Source organism: Eptesicus fuscus, chromosome 11 (assembly GCF_027574615.1).
Source record: "Eptesicus fuscus isolate TK198812 chromosome 11, DD_ASM_mEF_20220401, whole genome shotgun sequence".
Classification (NCBI taxonomy): Eukaryota; Metazoa; Chordata; class Mammalia; order Chiroptera; family Vespertilionidae; genus Eptesicus; species Eptesicus fuscus.
The window spans coordinates 27,084,940-27,101,404 of NC_072483.1; the positions used below are offsets into that span (position 1 = coordinate 27,084,940).

General features: G+C 38.0%; 1 pseudogene; it reads right to left on the reverse strand.

Annotated features, from left to right (window-relative positions):
• LOC103287822 (Golgi-associated plant pathogenesis-related protein 1-like) overlaps window positions 1-15,002 on the reverse strand; it is a 32,617-nt pseudogene extending 17,615 nt beyond the window's left edge.
• Between the last annotated feature and the right edge of the window lie 1,463 nt (window positions 15,003-16,465).

Genomic DNA, 16,465 nt, shown 5'->3' on the forward strand with positions numbered 1-16,465 from the left:
GTGATGGTCAATTTGCATATAGCTCTTTTATTAGATGGGATTACTGACTCTATTCCCTATGCTGTACTTTGCATCCCTGTGACTCTTTTGTAATTACTGATTTGTACTTCTTAATCCCTTCACCTTTTTCACCTATTTCCTTAATCCCCCTCTACTCTGGCAATCCTCAGTATTTTTCTCTGTATCTATGAATCTGTTTAAAGAAGGTTTTTTAACTAATAGGTGATTAGAGGTATTTTAAAAATAATATTTAATAATAAATTATTTATAAATTGCATCTTAGTTTTCCTCTTTTGTGTATATTTTGAAAAAAAAAAATTCTAAAGAGAGTGCTCTCACCTGCACTTCTAAGTCCAGTCTACATATTCTGTTCTGCCTTAAAATCTTGGCTGTTGGTCCGTATTTCAGTCTAAGTTCCTGTTGGCTTCATGTCTGATGACCCTCTGGAATTCCAGGATTCATAGTATTCTTGGTTCCTTGTGGTCCCTGTTATGCTTGCCTCTACAGAATCATGCTATAGGAAAGCTTACTATTTCATAGTGAATCCTCCTTTCATTTTGGCCAATAGTCCAAGACTGGAAAACTATTTAATTCAACAAATAGGAGAAAATAGGGGAAATCATGTTCAAAATGTCCTGTTAAAGACTCAAAGACTAAAGAAAACACATCTCTCTCTCTTTTCCCAGTCTGTCTGCCTTTTTCATACACACACATTCAAACATTGGAGGTTACTGTGTTGCATATTTTTTGCTCTCCCAGGTCCATTTTCTGTCTTTCTATATCCTGTTTGGCTTTGTGTTCTAGGGAGCTAGGTTATGAGGACTGACTGTATGGGACCCTTTTCCTTGTGCTTTTGGATTCGGTTTTAGCCAAAGGGAGATAATGGGATACGTTTAGAAAATGGAAGGAAAATGAGATGAGAATATATATGTCACTAACTTCCACTATAGGTCATCACTCTCCCAAAGGACACCGATGTTGTGTAAAGTGTCTTGCTCTACTCAGTAACAATCTCAGGGAACTCCTAACTATCTCCACCACTTTCTCCTTCAGACTGTAGGTGGTAATACTTTATTTTTCTTGCTAGCAGTCTTGGGCTAATGTATCATTTGTTTTTTGTTTGTTTTTGTTGGGGGCGGGGTTCTTTTCTCTTAGACTCTACCTGCTACTTTGAAATTAACTATTTTATTAAACCTGCTTCAATGATAAGCCAGAAATCTGACTGAGTAGTCCTTAGCAGAAATCTCTTTCTGACCATGTTTTCCTTCTGGATTTGTTACCTCTTTCCATTTCTCCTCAGGGAGGGCCCTTTTCTCCTTTCTTTAGGTAAGTAAAACCTACTGCTCTTAAGTATAGTGTACCAAAGAATCTTGCCCCTTCTTGTACACGGGTGATATGCAGTGCAAAGTAATCTCAGCAGGATATTGCTGAGTGGCTGACTTAATTAGTCCAGATTATGGCCCCTATTTGTATTTCCCAAGTTCTAGACTCTCATGGGTAGTTTTTTATTTGTTTGTTTGTTTTTATTTTTTAATAGAACATACATATCTCCCAAGGACAAACTATGATTCTCCTAGGTAGTAAAACAAAATCTCATTAGCAAGTCAATAATTTCCTAAAAGCACGGTATAGACAAATCTATATAGATATGGCTTTATACACTATTTCCAGAATGTTGTTACTGATTCTTTCTCATCTTTTGGTTTCCAGCCCGGGAACAACAATTGTACCATACATAAAAAATGTGGTTACTAGACTGATGAACAAGAACAGACCCAGATACCAGGAGGCACGGATCAGACTGTCGGGCCTCAGAGGGAGGGTAGGGGAGGGTGGGGGTAAAGGGGAGAGATCAACCAAAGGACTTGTGTGCAAGCGTATGCGCCTAACCAGCGGTTGGGGACAACAGGGGGGTGGGGGCATGTGTGGGGAGGAGTGTGGGATGGGAATGGGGGCATGAGGACAAATATGTGATACCTTAATCAATAAAGACATTTTTTTAAAAATGTGGTTAATTTTAATGTGCTTCTAAACAACATAATACCCACCCCTGATTAATTTTTTGAACAAAAGTAAATTCAACAACTAAACATTCATGTGCTAAAAAAATGAATTTTGACACATCTTACACACTTCACAAAAAATTGACTTATATTTAGGATATTAGACCTAATCTCAAACCTTCTGGAAGATAACATAGGAGAAAATGTGGGTGACCCTGGGTACGACAATGACTTTTGAGATACAACATGAAACACACTATCCATGAAATAAATAACTGATAAGCTGGGCTTCATTAAAACAACAATAACAACAAAAAAACCACCAAAAAACTTGCCCCAAAAAACAAAAGAACTTCTGCTCTGTAAAAGACACTGGCAAAGAAATGGAAAAACAAGCCATACACACACTGGGGAAAAATATTTGCAAAATACATATCTGTTAAAGGACTGTTATCCAAAATATACAAAGATTTATTAACACTAAACAATAAGAAAACAAACAAGTTTTTTCAAAATGGGCCAAAGACCTGAACAGACACCTCATCAAAGAAGATATACAGATGGCTAGTAAGCATATTAAAAGATGCTCCTTGCCCACCTGTGCCTGCATTGCTCAGTGGGTGAGCTTCAACCTATGAACCAGAAGGTCACTGTTTGATTCCAGGTCAGGGCATATGCCTGCGTTGTGGCTTCATCCCCAGTGTGGGACCTGCAGAAGGCAGCTGATCAATGATTCTCTCTCATCATTGATATCTCTATCTCTCCCTCTCTCCCTTTCTCTTTGAAATAAATAAAAATATATTTTTTAAAAAGATGCTCCACATCATATGTCATTAGGGAATCCTATATAATAAAAGGCTAATATGCAAATTGACTGAATGGTGGAACGATTGGTCTCTATGACATGCATTGACCACCAGGTGGCAGATGCTCAATGCAGGCTGCCCCCTGGTGGTCAGTGTGCTCCCACATGGGGAGTACCACTCAGCCAGAAGCTGGGCTCACTGCTGGCGAGCACAGCAGCGGTGGCGGGAACCTCTCCTGCCTCTGCAGCAGCGCAAGGATGTCCGATTGCTGGCTTAGGCCCGTTCCCTGCATTAGCAGGCCTAACTTGTCAGTCGAACATTCCCTGAGGGCTCCTGGACTGTGAGAAAGTGCAGGCTGGGCTGAGGGACCTCCGAGTGCATGAATTTCATGCTCCAGGCCATTAGTAGTAAAATAAAACAACAGTGAACTACCACTACACAACTGTTAGACTGGACCTCCAAAAAAACACACACAAAAAAACAACACTGATAATACCAAATGTTGACAGGAATATGGAAATCACATTCATTGGTAGTGGGAACACACAATGATAAGGCCACTTTGGGAGATAATTTAACAGCCTGTGGGTTGTTGTTTTTTAGTGTGGTTAATCCTCACCTGAGGATATATTTTTTCCATTGATTTTTAGAGAGAGTGGAGGGAGAGAAAGAGAAACATCAATGTGGGAGAGACATGTCAATTGGTTGCCTTCTACAGGCCTCAACCAGGGCCTGAGATCAAGCCTGAAACCAAGCAAGGTACTTGCCCTTGACCAGAATCGAACCTAAGACCCTTCAATCCTGGGGCTGACACTCCAAACACTAAACCAAACCAGCTAGGATGATCAGTTTTTTGTTTGTTTTTGTTTTGTTTTGTTTTGTTTTGTTTTAATAAAACAACATATTACCATATGATTCAGCAATCATGATCCTTTGTATTTACTGAAATGGGGTGAAAACTTATGACCACACAAATATCTCCACATGGAGTATCTATAATAATAAAAGGGTAATATGCTAATTATACCGGACATCTTCCAGACATCATTCCAGATGTCCTCCCTGACAAAGCCGGGGCCAGAGGGAAGCAGCCCTGGTCCTGGGTTCCAGAGGCAAGCCGGTGCTGGAAGCTTGGGGAAGGAAGGCCTACTCTTGCACGAATTTTCATGCATCGGGCCTCTCATTTATTTATAATTGCCAAAACTTGGAACAAACAAAATATTTACTCTTCGATATGTAAGTGCATTAATAAACTATGGTACTTCCAGACAAAGAGTTATTATTCAAGTCTAAAAGCAAATGAGCTATTAATCCATGAGAGACATGGAAGAAACTTAAAAGCATACTTAAATGCAGGAACCCAATCTGACAAGGGTACATACTGTAGTATTCCAACTATATTACATACTTGTAAAGGCTAAACCGTGGAGACAGTGAAAAGATCGGTTGTTAGGGATTGGGGTTTGAAAGGAATGGTGAGACAAAGCACAAACAATTTTTAAGGCAGTAAAACTATTTTTCTGATACTATACACAATATTATACATTTGTCAAAACCAATAGAATGTACAACACTGAGAGTGAGCCCTAGTGTAAAGTATGAATATGGGTGCTAATGATGTGCCAATGTAGGGTCCTGGATCGTAACAAATGTATCACTAGGGTGCAGCATATTGATATCAGGGAAGGCTGTGTATTTGTGGGGCAGGGGGTGTATGAGAAATCTCTGTGCCTTCTGCTCCATGCTCTCTGAACCTAAAACCACCCTAAAGAATAATCTGTGTAAACAACAACAAAGTAAATATGTCATGAGGGTTTTTAGTTCTATTTCCATCCGTCTCCATATCAAAACATAGTAAGTAGAGAGGCTTACTATAGAGAAGTTTCCTCCTGTTTCCCACAGTGATTGTTTGCCCAACATCACATCACTCCCTAGCTCAAGAGTTGAGCATTATGGATTTGTTAAGGAAACAATTTTTTTTTTAAGTCAGTATAGACTTACATGGAAAATTAGAGGTAGAGAAAGCCTGGGTGTTTAGAATTCCAGATTTTTCAAATTATTTCACAGAATCAAGTTATTCTTTTAATTTTATTAAATAATATATGGAAACTGTCTACATTGCAATGACATAATATTTCAAGCTATTAACTTGAAGTGAATAATAATACCAATATTTATTTCTTTATAGATTTCTACTATGACTTTCCTCACTATATTATTTTTTTTATAATTTACAAAGCATTTTTATATATTAAATTTCATTCTATCTTCAACCGAGTTAAATAGAAATGACCATTGATGTTTTCTAATCACCTAGACTTAGTCACCTGTTGATTGTACCTGAGAAAGGAATATCAAATCTTTTCCTTTTTGTGTCCCTTTCTTCACCAGTTTTCCTGTCATCGTCACTTCCTCCAGCCTGCTGATACTAAGTTCACCTTTGGAATTATAAATCTGTGGTATGTGTGTGTGTGTGTGTGTGTATGTGTGTGTGTGTGTGTACCAGTCCCATTTAAAAACAAAGAGAAAATTGGTAACCCATTTTCCACAAGAAAAAACAAAACAAAAACAAATTCCACAGCCTGGTTCTCTGAAACTTACAAAATTTAGTCTTCGCCTACCTTTCTAGTCACACTTCCAACTACTACCCATTCCTTAACCAATAAACTTTATTTTCAAGATGACAGAATTTATCAGCCTTGAGGCACCATGAGTTTCGTGTTTCCATGGCTTAAATATACTACTGCCACTTCTTTTTAGAATATCCTTCCTCTTCCCCTGGTTAAAGTCTATTTATCATCTCAAACACAACTAATATCCTTTGATCTGAGTAGTCTTACCAACCTTGACTTCCCTAGAGATAAACGGTGGCTCCAACTCACCCAGGTCCTTATACATACCTATCAAATTTAAAGCAGTCTACTCCACTAGATTGACTTTTCTGGTGGAATTATTCATTCATGCAAAGCACATAGTGGACACATGATAAATACTTACTGGAAGAATGAAGGGATAAATGAATGGACCTCCGTCTTTCAAACTGAGGCTTAGAGAGGATCAGTGACTGGATAATAGTTAGAAAAGGAATTAATCTGGAGGTGACATGGGTATTTCAGCATCCAGTATTCTTTCTATAGAAATCCCTGGGAAAGTTTTTCAAAATATAGATGCCACATCTCAGGCCAGACACAACGCATCAGAGTCTCTGAGCCAGGATGTACACGTTTCTAAGGCTCCACAGACAAATAGTGTGAGAAGTGAGAGGTGAAATCCACTCTTAATTGTTGCCACATCACACCCACACCCGAGTACAGAAACACAGTTTCTGGCTCCACAGACACAAAGTCTTTGGCCAATATTCCTGGAATTCTAGACTTCTGTTCAGGAAGAGGAGTATTGAGGGTATGAACTGGAGAGACAACAAGTGTTATAGAAGTAGGGGAGACTCAAACCATGAGTGTCAGGGGGAGCAGCATCTGACCACTCACCCTTTGAGGGGAGCCAGGGATATTGTAAGACAAAGGGATTACGCCAGGCTACTCCAGAGTTGCTGATCAAGACACATCAAGACAGACATAAATTTGCCTAAAAACTGCAGAAAAGAATAGCTTCCACTTATTCAATCTGAGATAACTTCTGATACTCCTGCAACCTACCACCTTTTTGAAAGGGCACATATTTTAATGGGCCAGGGGTCATTAAAAACTCATATTAATTTTTAACATTTGCCACACATCCCTTAAAAATGACATTCTGTGTCTTCAGAGTAGGGGGGGAATCATATTTAGAAAGACGAGGAAAAATCAATCTGCAGGTAGAGATTATATCTCCAAATGTATACTTGCTTTTTCACTGTGTGCAAAAGGGTTTTGTTGTTTGTTTGCTTGAATGTTTTGCCACCAAAGACTTTAATAATAAGACATTCAATAATTCTTTGTGAACCAACCCAAATCCCACATCACTGTTTACTGAGCCTTGTTCTGCTGTTATTGATTACTTATGAATTCCCTGGTATCCCAAGCCATAAATAATTGTATTTTCTTTCTCTTATTTTCCTCCTACCTACTGTTCCCTTTGCCCTGACCTACTAGGTGCCACATTCTGTGTGAGTGCTACAGGCAAGTCGTTTATTTGGAGGGGGTGGTGCTTTGTTTCTTATTGGCCTGCTCAAACCATCATCCCTATGATTCTTTTGTTTGTTCTGGTCCCCAGTTTTCTTCACCCTAAAGCCAATTGCTTGTAGTGAGATAAGACCCCAAAATCGATTCAATTGCATTGCTGCATGATCTTTTCATTATTTCAGCCTTGTCTTTTCAGATGCTCTGTTTCATTTTTATGTTGTTGAGAAGTTTGAAAGCTCCTAATTCTAATGAGCATTAAAATCCTCAGGAGTAACTCTTCTCTTCCCATCAGCTATTTCTGTGTTCTTGCAGAGTTCAGTTGCCCTTTAATCTTGGGGCCTCATTAGTCACTTTTATACTGGGATAAAGGGTTGAATTTTACGGAATGGAAGCTCACACTCTGCAAACACTGACATTTCCTCTGTCATCATGACTGCATCTGGCAATTGCTGTTACCGACATTTGTCCAAAAATTTAGTATGAAAGATAAAGTTATTTTTCTTAGGTGCATCAAACCGATCTTTTGTGTCCCATAAATATTCATGTAGAAGATTCAAGAGTCAGTGAGAACCATGGATAATCATATTAGTGCTTGTGAGAAAAATTAAAGGAAAACAATAAATATTTGTTTGCATAAATGCTATACATATATTAGCAGAAAGAGAGAGCCAGAGCCAGGGAGAGAGAGACAGAGGGAGAAAGAATGAGGGTCTATGGTAGGGCAACTCACAAAGTCTATTTCATTTATCCACTGAAGAAGAAGTGCATTAGAATTTCAGCAATATATACAGAGCCTAATGGGAGACCTTAGGGATGGGTGCTTTAGAAGCACTAAAAGATTATCTCTGACATTGAAAATGCTGGTCTCTTGTCCTTGCCTTTTAGTCCCTCTTTCTTCAAAGCTTTGCCTCTGGAAGGACTGACTGCAGTGATATGCTTATAGCTCCATTTGCAGACTTTCTTATAGGTTCATAAATGGAGACCAGAAGGAGGAGGGAAAGGAATAAAATTTAATAACTGAATAAAAATGTAAATAAAGATTTGCCTAAAATTACTTGTCCAAGAAATAATTCTCCCTCCCCCTTAAGCTAATACTTTGATAAGCTCAGTACAGTGATCCTGATTTGGAGCGTGACCTTTGAAAATGCTCTCCAGCTTGATTAAAGATGTATTAAATTTGTTTAAATAAACCTCGTTGTAATGGCACATCATTTGTAAGAAGCTATTAGGGGGCTGGAAACTGTGCTGCTGTATTTGCATGAAAATGTGCCCTGCTCCAATAGAGGATCTCTCCTGAATTAACTGCAAAGGGAAAGTGACACTTTCATAATTTTCTCTGACAAAAAATAAAAGAAAGACAGAAAAACTTTATGCAAAGCTCTGTAAGAGAGGGGACAGCTGCATGTCAGTTACAGAGCCATACATGTAGTCAGTACTCGCAGTCCAACCAGCATTCTTCTTTGAAAATTTATTTTTATTGTTGAAAGTATTACAGATGTCCTCCTTTTTCCACCACTGACCTCTCCCACCCCTCTCCCACCCCCAACCAGCATTCTTGATGTTCTCAGTGTATTTGGTTAAATGAAATAAATCAATATTATTTGCCAATTATGTTGCTCCCAGAATGGCTTCATCTTTAAGACTATGTGTGTGAGCACATGAATTGTTTGAGAGTAACCAAGTCCACAGGGATGTCCAAAAGGAAGCTGTATTATCATATACCTTGAAATTCCAGGATTAAAATTCCTCCCTGGCTTCAATTTTGGTGCGATCTCTGCAAAGGTGATGCTCTCTGGGTTTTGGGAGAAGTTTAAGCACCCGAATGCCTTCGCCCACCTCTCCCACATGAAGTCTACAGTCATCCGATGTACTGTAATTCCTACCAATGGTTCCCAAATGAGCTACCACTCTAATGAAAAAGGGTCTGTACTTTAAATCAAATATTAAACTAATATCTTTCACATCTTCTTGTAGGAGTCAGGGTTTGAAGCCACCTGCCAACTTGGAGGAACTCTGGCCTCTTCCTAGTCACAATTTTCCCATCTACTCAGGTACAAAAATGTCCATTTTTCACCTAGCTTCTTCCTGATCAGTCTTTCTATTTTACTATTGAAAAGTTTTAATTCTGTTTGCTGAAAATTGCCACAATTGATCTAGTGTACAGTCTTCTCGCTGAGCTGCATTAAGGCCAATGCTCTGACATAAGCAGGCAGGGAAATGGTATTCAGCTCCCTGCCACACTCAGGCAGCTACTCTTTTCCAGGCATTGTGCTAAGAATTTTCACTTTTTAAAAAATTCTTAAAATAGCCTCGTAATTAGATAATATTCCCATAATTATAAGTTGACGAACCGAGGCTCAGTAACTGGCCTGAAATCCCATAATTAGCAAGGGTGAAGCTGTGTTTTCAGCTTAAGTGTGTCTGACTCTAATGCCCATGCCATTTTATTATACTAACTTTGACTCGAATTTACCATCTGGAGGTAAATTAAAGGGCCAGCTATGAGGCATGACTGGCAATATTGATTAACGGTCCCAGATTCAGAGACACATAGATGTACGTCCTCAACAAGATAAACTACTCATGGAGCAGGACAATGCTATCCTGGCCAGCAATGTTTAGGAAGGCCAAATTGTTATCTATCATTTTGAACCTCTCTCTCTCTCTCTTCCTTTTTAGATTTTCTTTGAGGTTATGGCGCTTTCTGTTAAATATTTTAGAGAGCACAATTTCAACATTAAAACTTTTTTTTTTTAATTTTTCCAAAAGAGCTTAATGTAATTTGAGATAAAATCTGGTGATTAAATTGAGTTATGTTTTGAACATGACTTATATGAACCTAAATAATAATGTTTCTCTGCTGTCTAAATTTACATGAAGGCAATCCAAAAAGTTTAGAGCAATGGAAACATGTTTCAAGTCAGTCCCTAGTTTTCTTAAGTGACTACTATGAAGGATATAATGGGAAATGAAAGGAAGGGAAGGAAATTCAAGAACTGTTTATCAGAAAACTAGAAAATGCATGCACAGGCATTCTTTGGTTGTATCTGAGAGGAGATCAAAGCATGTTTGAGACAATCCCTCTTTTTTATTATTATTATTATTTTCCTACTAATATCCATATGAAATTTAAAAATGAGAATATTTTAATATTAGAAAAAAATTAGAATATTGTGTCTAACCCACTCATTCAATAAAAAAAGACAAAATAGCCCAGCCAGCATGGCTCAGTGGTTGAGCGTCAACCTATGAACTGGGAGGTCATGGTTCGATTCCCAGTCAGGGCACATGCCCAGGTTGCAGCCTCCATCTCCAATGTGGGATGTGTAGCCAACAATGATTCTTTCTCATCATTGATGTTTCTATCTCTTCCTCCCTCTCTCTTCCTTTCTGAGATCAATAAAAATATATTTTTAAAAGACAAATAAACAAATAAAAAAACTGTTGTAAGTCATTTCCCAGCCGATAACGTACCTTTGTTTTCTTTCATCTACATAACTGTCTCACCCGGAGACAGATCTCACATTTGATGCTTCGAAACTAAAAAGGCCTTCATTAGAAGGTGTCATGTCAACCTTGTAAAATTTGTTGTATTCTTTTGTTTTTCATCCAAAATCTACTTTTACATTTTTCCTCCCAATCTAAAATAGAAAAGTCACAAAATAACAAATGCTCGGGAAAACCGGGAGAGGCGGTAAAGCTATCATTTTTGCATAAGGTTCTAGTTTAATTTCTGTTTTCATTGGTTCAAATGAGCTTCTTGCTCCTATACATAATCTTCATCAACCTGAGGCTCTGAAGCGCCATCTCCGAAGTGTTTCCCCATGTTCTCCATAAGCAGCATTTAACATTAACATAATGAGGAAACGCACTTCTTTATAACCTGTCTAAGTGGGGTACAAGTAATACCCGTGCTCCCCTGAGGTCGGTGGAGGCCCATGTAGGGTTACACGCTCTTTGGCAGAGATCTATGCGTAGGTTTGTTTTGCTGCAGACAAAGCAAAAGGGAACTCTTTCTGAATCTTTTGCATTAGGGCCCAGAATTTAAACGAATGCTCCTGCCTTCTAGTGCTTTTTTCCTCCTCATTTCCTTTTAGTTTTTAATTTACCATTCCCAGCTGAGATACTTGAGCAGATAGAAGCAACCCAGCTCCAGGCTAATTGGTTCATCATGTACTTTATGATAATTTTCATTCTGGATTTTGATTAGGTCAGTGTGTGGACTGCTTTGGTCAAAGATTGTAATGATCTGCCCATTAACTCTGAAATAGGGTCTTTGACTGTACTCATCTTATTAGATATCTCAGCTGCCTTTAACTGTGCTAACCATGAAATATTACTTAATGTCCTATGCTGGACTCTAATATTTTCCATATTTGCTTTAGTCCTATTCAACTCAATTTGTTACCTTCATTGGAAGTTCTAAATGTTGCTGATGGGCGTGTGACATACTGTTTCTTCCTAAGAATCAGTAAGAATTTGTAGGATCAGCTCTTCACACATATCTAGGGTCGTGAAGTGTATCACTGTTCCTCTGAGTCAGCCAGACATGGTTGCATTTACAGCTCCACCACTTACTACTTCCCTAACTGGTGACTTACCCACTTTTTGCCTGTTTCTCCAAGTGTGGCCCTAAAACCTATGACACATCTATAATGCACAGCACCGTGTTATGCATATAAGAAAAGTGCTATTACTCTTATTTTAAGGTTATCAAAGCAGATTTAAAACATAATTCATTGAAATGTAGATTTAGAATATAACTTGGAGAATATAGTAATTATTCAGGGTCTAAGCTAGGACAGTTTAGATTAAGCTTTCTTGCTTTTTAGACAGCAGTATTTGGGGAAGTGGAAGTGTTTGGATAGTTGATTCTATTCTCACTTTCACTTTGTGTTTCTGACATTCTATTAGATTTTGGTTAATTTCATCTTGAATTTTATTAGTATACTAGAGGCCCGGTGCACAAAAATTTGTGCACTCAGGGGGGAGGAGCCAGTCCCTCAGCCCGGCCTGTGCCCTCTAGCAATCTGGGACCCCTTGGTGGATGTCTGACTGACGGCTTAGGCTCGGTCCCCAGGGGATAAGGCCTAAGCTGGCAGTCAGACATCCCTCTGGCAGCCCAGGAGCACTAGGGGCTGACTAACAGCTTAGTCGGACATCCTTAGCACTGCCGCAGAGGCAGAATAGGCTCCCGCCACCACCGCTGCGCTGACCAGCCATGAGCCAGCTTCTGGCTGAGCAGTGCTCCCCCTGTGGAAGCACACTGACTACCAGGGGGAAGCTCCTGCATTGAGCGTCTGCCCCCTGGTGGTCAGTGTGCATCATAACGACTGTTTGTCCCCAGTCATTCAGCCATTAGGGTCAATTTGCATATTACCCTTTTATTATATAAGATATTTTTATGAATCAACATTACAGAAGGGTGACACTTCCTTTGCTTACATTTTGTTGACTCAGATTCATTTATAATTTATTTGTTAGAAATTTTAAGTTCATTTTGAATTATAAATTTTGTAATTCATGTCAAACCACTGCTTCCATCCAAATTCTTATTTTAAAATTCAAGTACTTTAACCATTTGGAAACTTGTTTTTAAGTTCCCACGTAATTTAATTTATTTCACATATTATTCCCCCTTTATTTTCTGTGATTTAACATTTAGACATGAGTGAATTTTATTCTCAAAAGACTAAGAAATTCTAACAGAACTGCTTTTACACAACCAAAGTGAAAATTTGAAATATGGTTTTCTAAAAATTGATGTTTCCAGGAAAATAATCCACTTAGCCTAAATTATCTGAATAAACAATATATTTAGAAGAAAAACTCACTGTTTTTCATATATATGTGTGTGTGTGTGTGTGTGTGTGTGTGTGTGTGTGTGTGTATATACTAGAGGCCCAATGCACGAAGATTCGTGCAAGAATGGGCCTTCCTTCCCCTGGCTGCCGGTACCGTCTTCGCTCCGGCCCAGATCCGCCTTTCTGCCTTCCCATGCTGCCCAGAGGCCCAGAGCAGCTGGGGTGGTGCAGAATGCCTGTGTCACCATGGCGACAATGCAAGTGTCCCGCCCCACCCCCAGCTGCTCTGCGCCTGTGTATGCAAATTAACCCGCCAGCTTTGTTGGGTTAATTTGCATACTCACTACTGATTGGCTGGTGGGCGTCATGAAGGTACAGTCAATTAGCATGCTACTCTTTTATTAGGTAGATATATATCAACTAACCTTTCTATTCTATCCTATTATGTTTTTAAAAGTTCTATTTTTAATGACAAAATAAGTAAAATATCAAAGATAAAATTTAATTATTTTTGAATTTTTAGTTAATTGTGTAATAGACTAGTGAAGTTTGTGTGGTTAATAAAACAAAGACACATGAATTAATAAAATGAATTATTATTTATTCAATATAAGTTATTTTTTATATTTAATGTTAATTAAATCACTAAGTTATGATAGTCAGGATTTCCATATAACTTTAATTCTAATGGCACTGATAATGTAAATGATAAAAAATGAAAATACCACATTAACTTTATACTAAATGTGTATATAATTTTATAAAATTTTAAAAATAAAAGAATGAAAAGTTAGATTTTCTGTTTTTTACTTTTTATATTTTTATTGATTTTTTACAGAGAGAAAGGGAGAGGGATAGAGAGCTAGAAACATCGATGAGAGAGAAAGATTGATCAGCTGCCTTCTGCACACCCCCTACTGGGGGTGTGCCCACAACCAAGGTACATGCCCTTGACCGGAATAGAACCTGGGACCCTTCAGTCCGCAGGCTGACGCTCTATCCACTGAGCCAAACTGGCCAGGGCTGTTTTTTACTTTTTAATGATCAAAATTATCTATTAAAATTAAAGCCAAATATAAATGCTAATTACTAAATACAATTTAAATTATTTAAATAAATGAAAACTTTTAATTTTAAAAGTTATATTAAATCTTATTAAACACTTCTATAGTAATAAAATTATCACAGTTCTCACCTAACACAGATGCAAGGAAGTGGTGCCATGCAGCACAATGTTACATCTGGACCTACATAGAAAAAAAAAAAAGTTAACCATGAATTGCTTAACATTGAAAAATAGTTCTCAGCCATCAAGAGCAACTTTTACAAATACTAGATTAATTCATGAATATCTCCAGAACTTTAAATTAGAACATGAAAAAAGCATGAAAATAGACACTTAACATTCCTGGGAAATGATAACTATGTGCAAAAATGTATTGCATGCATGCTCTCTGGAAGGAAGAATTTGACAAGTTAATTAATTTGTCTTTCAATTTACCAAGTGCTTCTACTCCTTGTGTGCTCCACTCTCTGAAGCCCTATCCCTCTCCTGTGTCAGCAGGAGCAAGTCCTTCACGTCTTCATGGCATTTTGATTCAATTGTCTTTTATTTCAAGGGCACAAGGCAGGAGATCTGGAATACAGATGGTGTGAGCCACAAAGTGGACCTTCAAGGTTATGGGTCTTACTGCTGAAAGCCAGAGACACTCATCTGTAATTTAATAAACTTAATCTTTTCTTGTTTCAAAGATGTGAGATCATCTAAAGGGTAGAGCTCCTCATGGCCAGGTCTAAGGATATCAGTTGCTCTTGTTTTAAGTTGTATTCTCCACAGTACAACTTCTCCCATTAGGGGCTCCCCGCTGTCTACAGGAAAAAAGTTTTTAGATGACATTCAAACCTAAGGCCATGACTCAGACCTTGCCTACTTCTCTAGGTTCATCTCTTACCACTCTCAGACCTGCCTGGTTCCCCTTGCTTATTTTCCTCTTTTCATAATGTTCCCTGTTCTTCTAAGTGGTAGAGTCAGGACTTTTATACAACGTCCAAACTCAGGACCTGTGTTCTTAACCACTATACTCTACTACCCACCATCACCCAATTGTCTATTCTGCTATGAAGCATCTATTGCTTCACTTTCCTTCACAAGAACATTTAGTGATTCCTACCAACTAATGGGAAATGTTTACTAGTATATACAATTATATTGCACCACATTTTGAATCTTAATTGCTTACCAAAGTGAATCGTTACTTCTCTTTTCATATTAGGCATATTTATTCCTAACTAGATTATATACTCCATGAAGGCAGAAATTATACCTTATACTGTATGATGTTCCCCTTATTGCTATATATCATGACTGTGGCACTTAATAGTTATAATCTCAATTAATCTATTTTTATGTAAAAGACTACCTATAGTTGAGAGATACTTTGTGTATAATGAGTCATTTTGTTATTTGCTTTTCCTCTCTAATTAATTTGGTAAAATTTCCAGCTAGAACATCATGTTTGTATAATTTATCATAGGGCCATTCCTCTTCTCCACTGGGGACACCTTCCTGTTCTACATCTGTGTGTGCTTGGGGCGGACACCTGGTGGAAGGTCTGTTCACAGGCATGCAGATGGGTGCTGAGAGCACACCGCCCCCTCGTGAAAACTGGCTTGCTACTGAGAGAAATACCTTATGTCCTCTAATCCAAAGCCATTCTGCATATTTTCCTTACCAGGATTTAAAGAACATGCTCAGTTCCCATCCAAATGTGAGAAGTTTAATTTCAAACTAAAATGTCACAATAGCAAAGAAATACAAGTATAAAGATTCCTTATATCATTATCAGTTGGCGTATCTTACTTTTACTGGATACATACATAGTACAAACCATTCTAAAATACTCTTAATAAAAACAATAACACATTTTTAAGAAGAAATGTCAAAGAATGATTTTCCTCACACTGTCCAGTCTAGACATGATAGTTTAAGAACTATTCATCTTTACCTCTCAAACATGTCTAAAATCTCTTTCTTCTGTCATGCAAATGTTCTTTTCTAAACCAGCACTGAGGATTCTTTAGAAGGCACAGATACACAATTAGCTGAATCTAAGAGACTTACAATTTCAGTTGTAATTATATTTTTCTACTAGAGTACCCATCAATTCATTAAAATGTAAAGAAATAGACAAAATTGAGCAACAACAAGGTATTTATTCCAATAAAATTATCCACAATTACTTACATTTCTGATTTAAAAAATGTGTAGTGACAAATGATTACAGTTTGTGAGATCAGTTCAGCAGTTACCTCTACTTTGACAAATAAAGACCTTGCCTCTTCCAGAATCTCTGAATACTTTATTTTGAAAGTAGAGGCCCGGTGCACGAGATTCGTGCATGGGTAGGGTCCCTAGGCCTGGCCGGCAATCAGGGCCGATCGGGGCCTTCTGGTTGCTGGCCAGGGACTTCCTTCATTCTGTGCCACCTCCTGGTGGTCAGCACATGTCATAGCTAGCGATCAAACTCCTGGTCCCTCGGTTGCACTCCTGAGGAAACACTTTGCATATTAGCCTTTTATATATAGAGATAATTTTAAAATGTGGAACTTATTCAATTTTTTGTTCCACTTTCCAGATAATAGAATATTCAACCTAATACATTTAATACCATTTATAAAAAATAATCACCTTTTTCATGAATTTATGATAAAAAAGAATCATCTATGTAAGT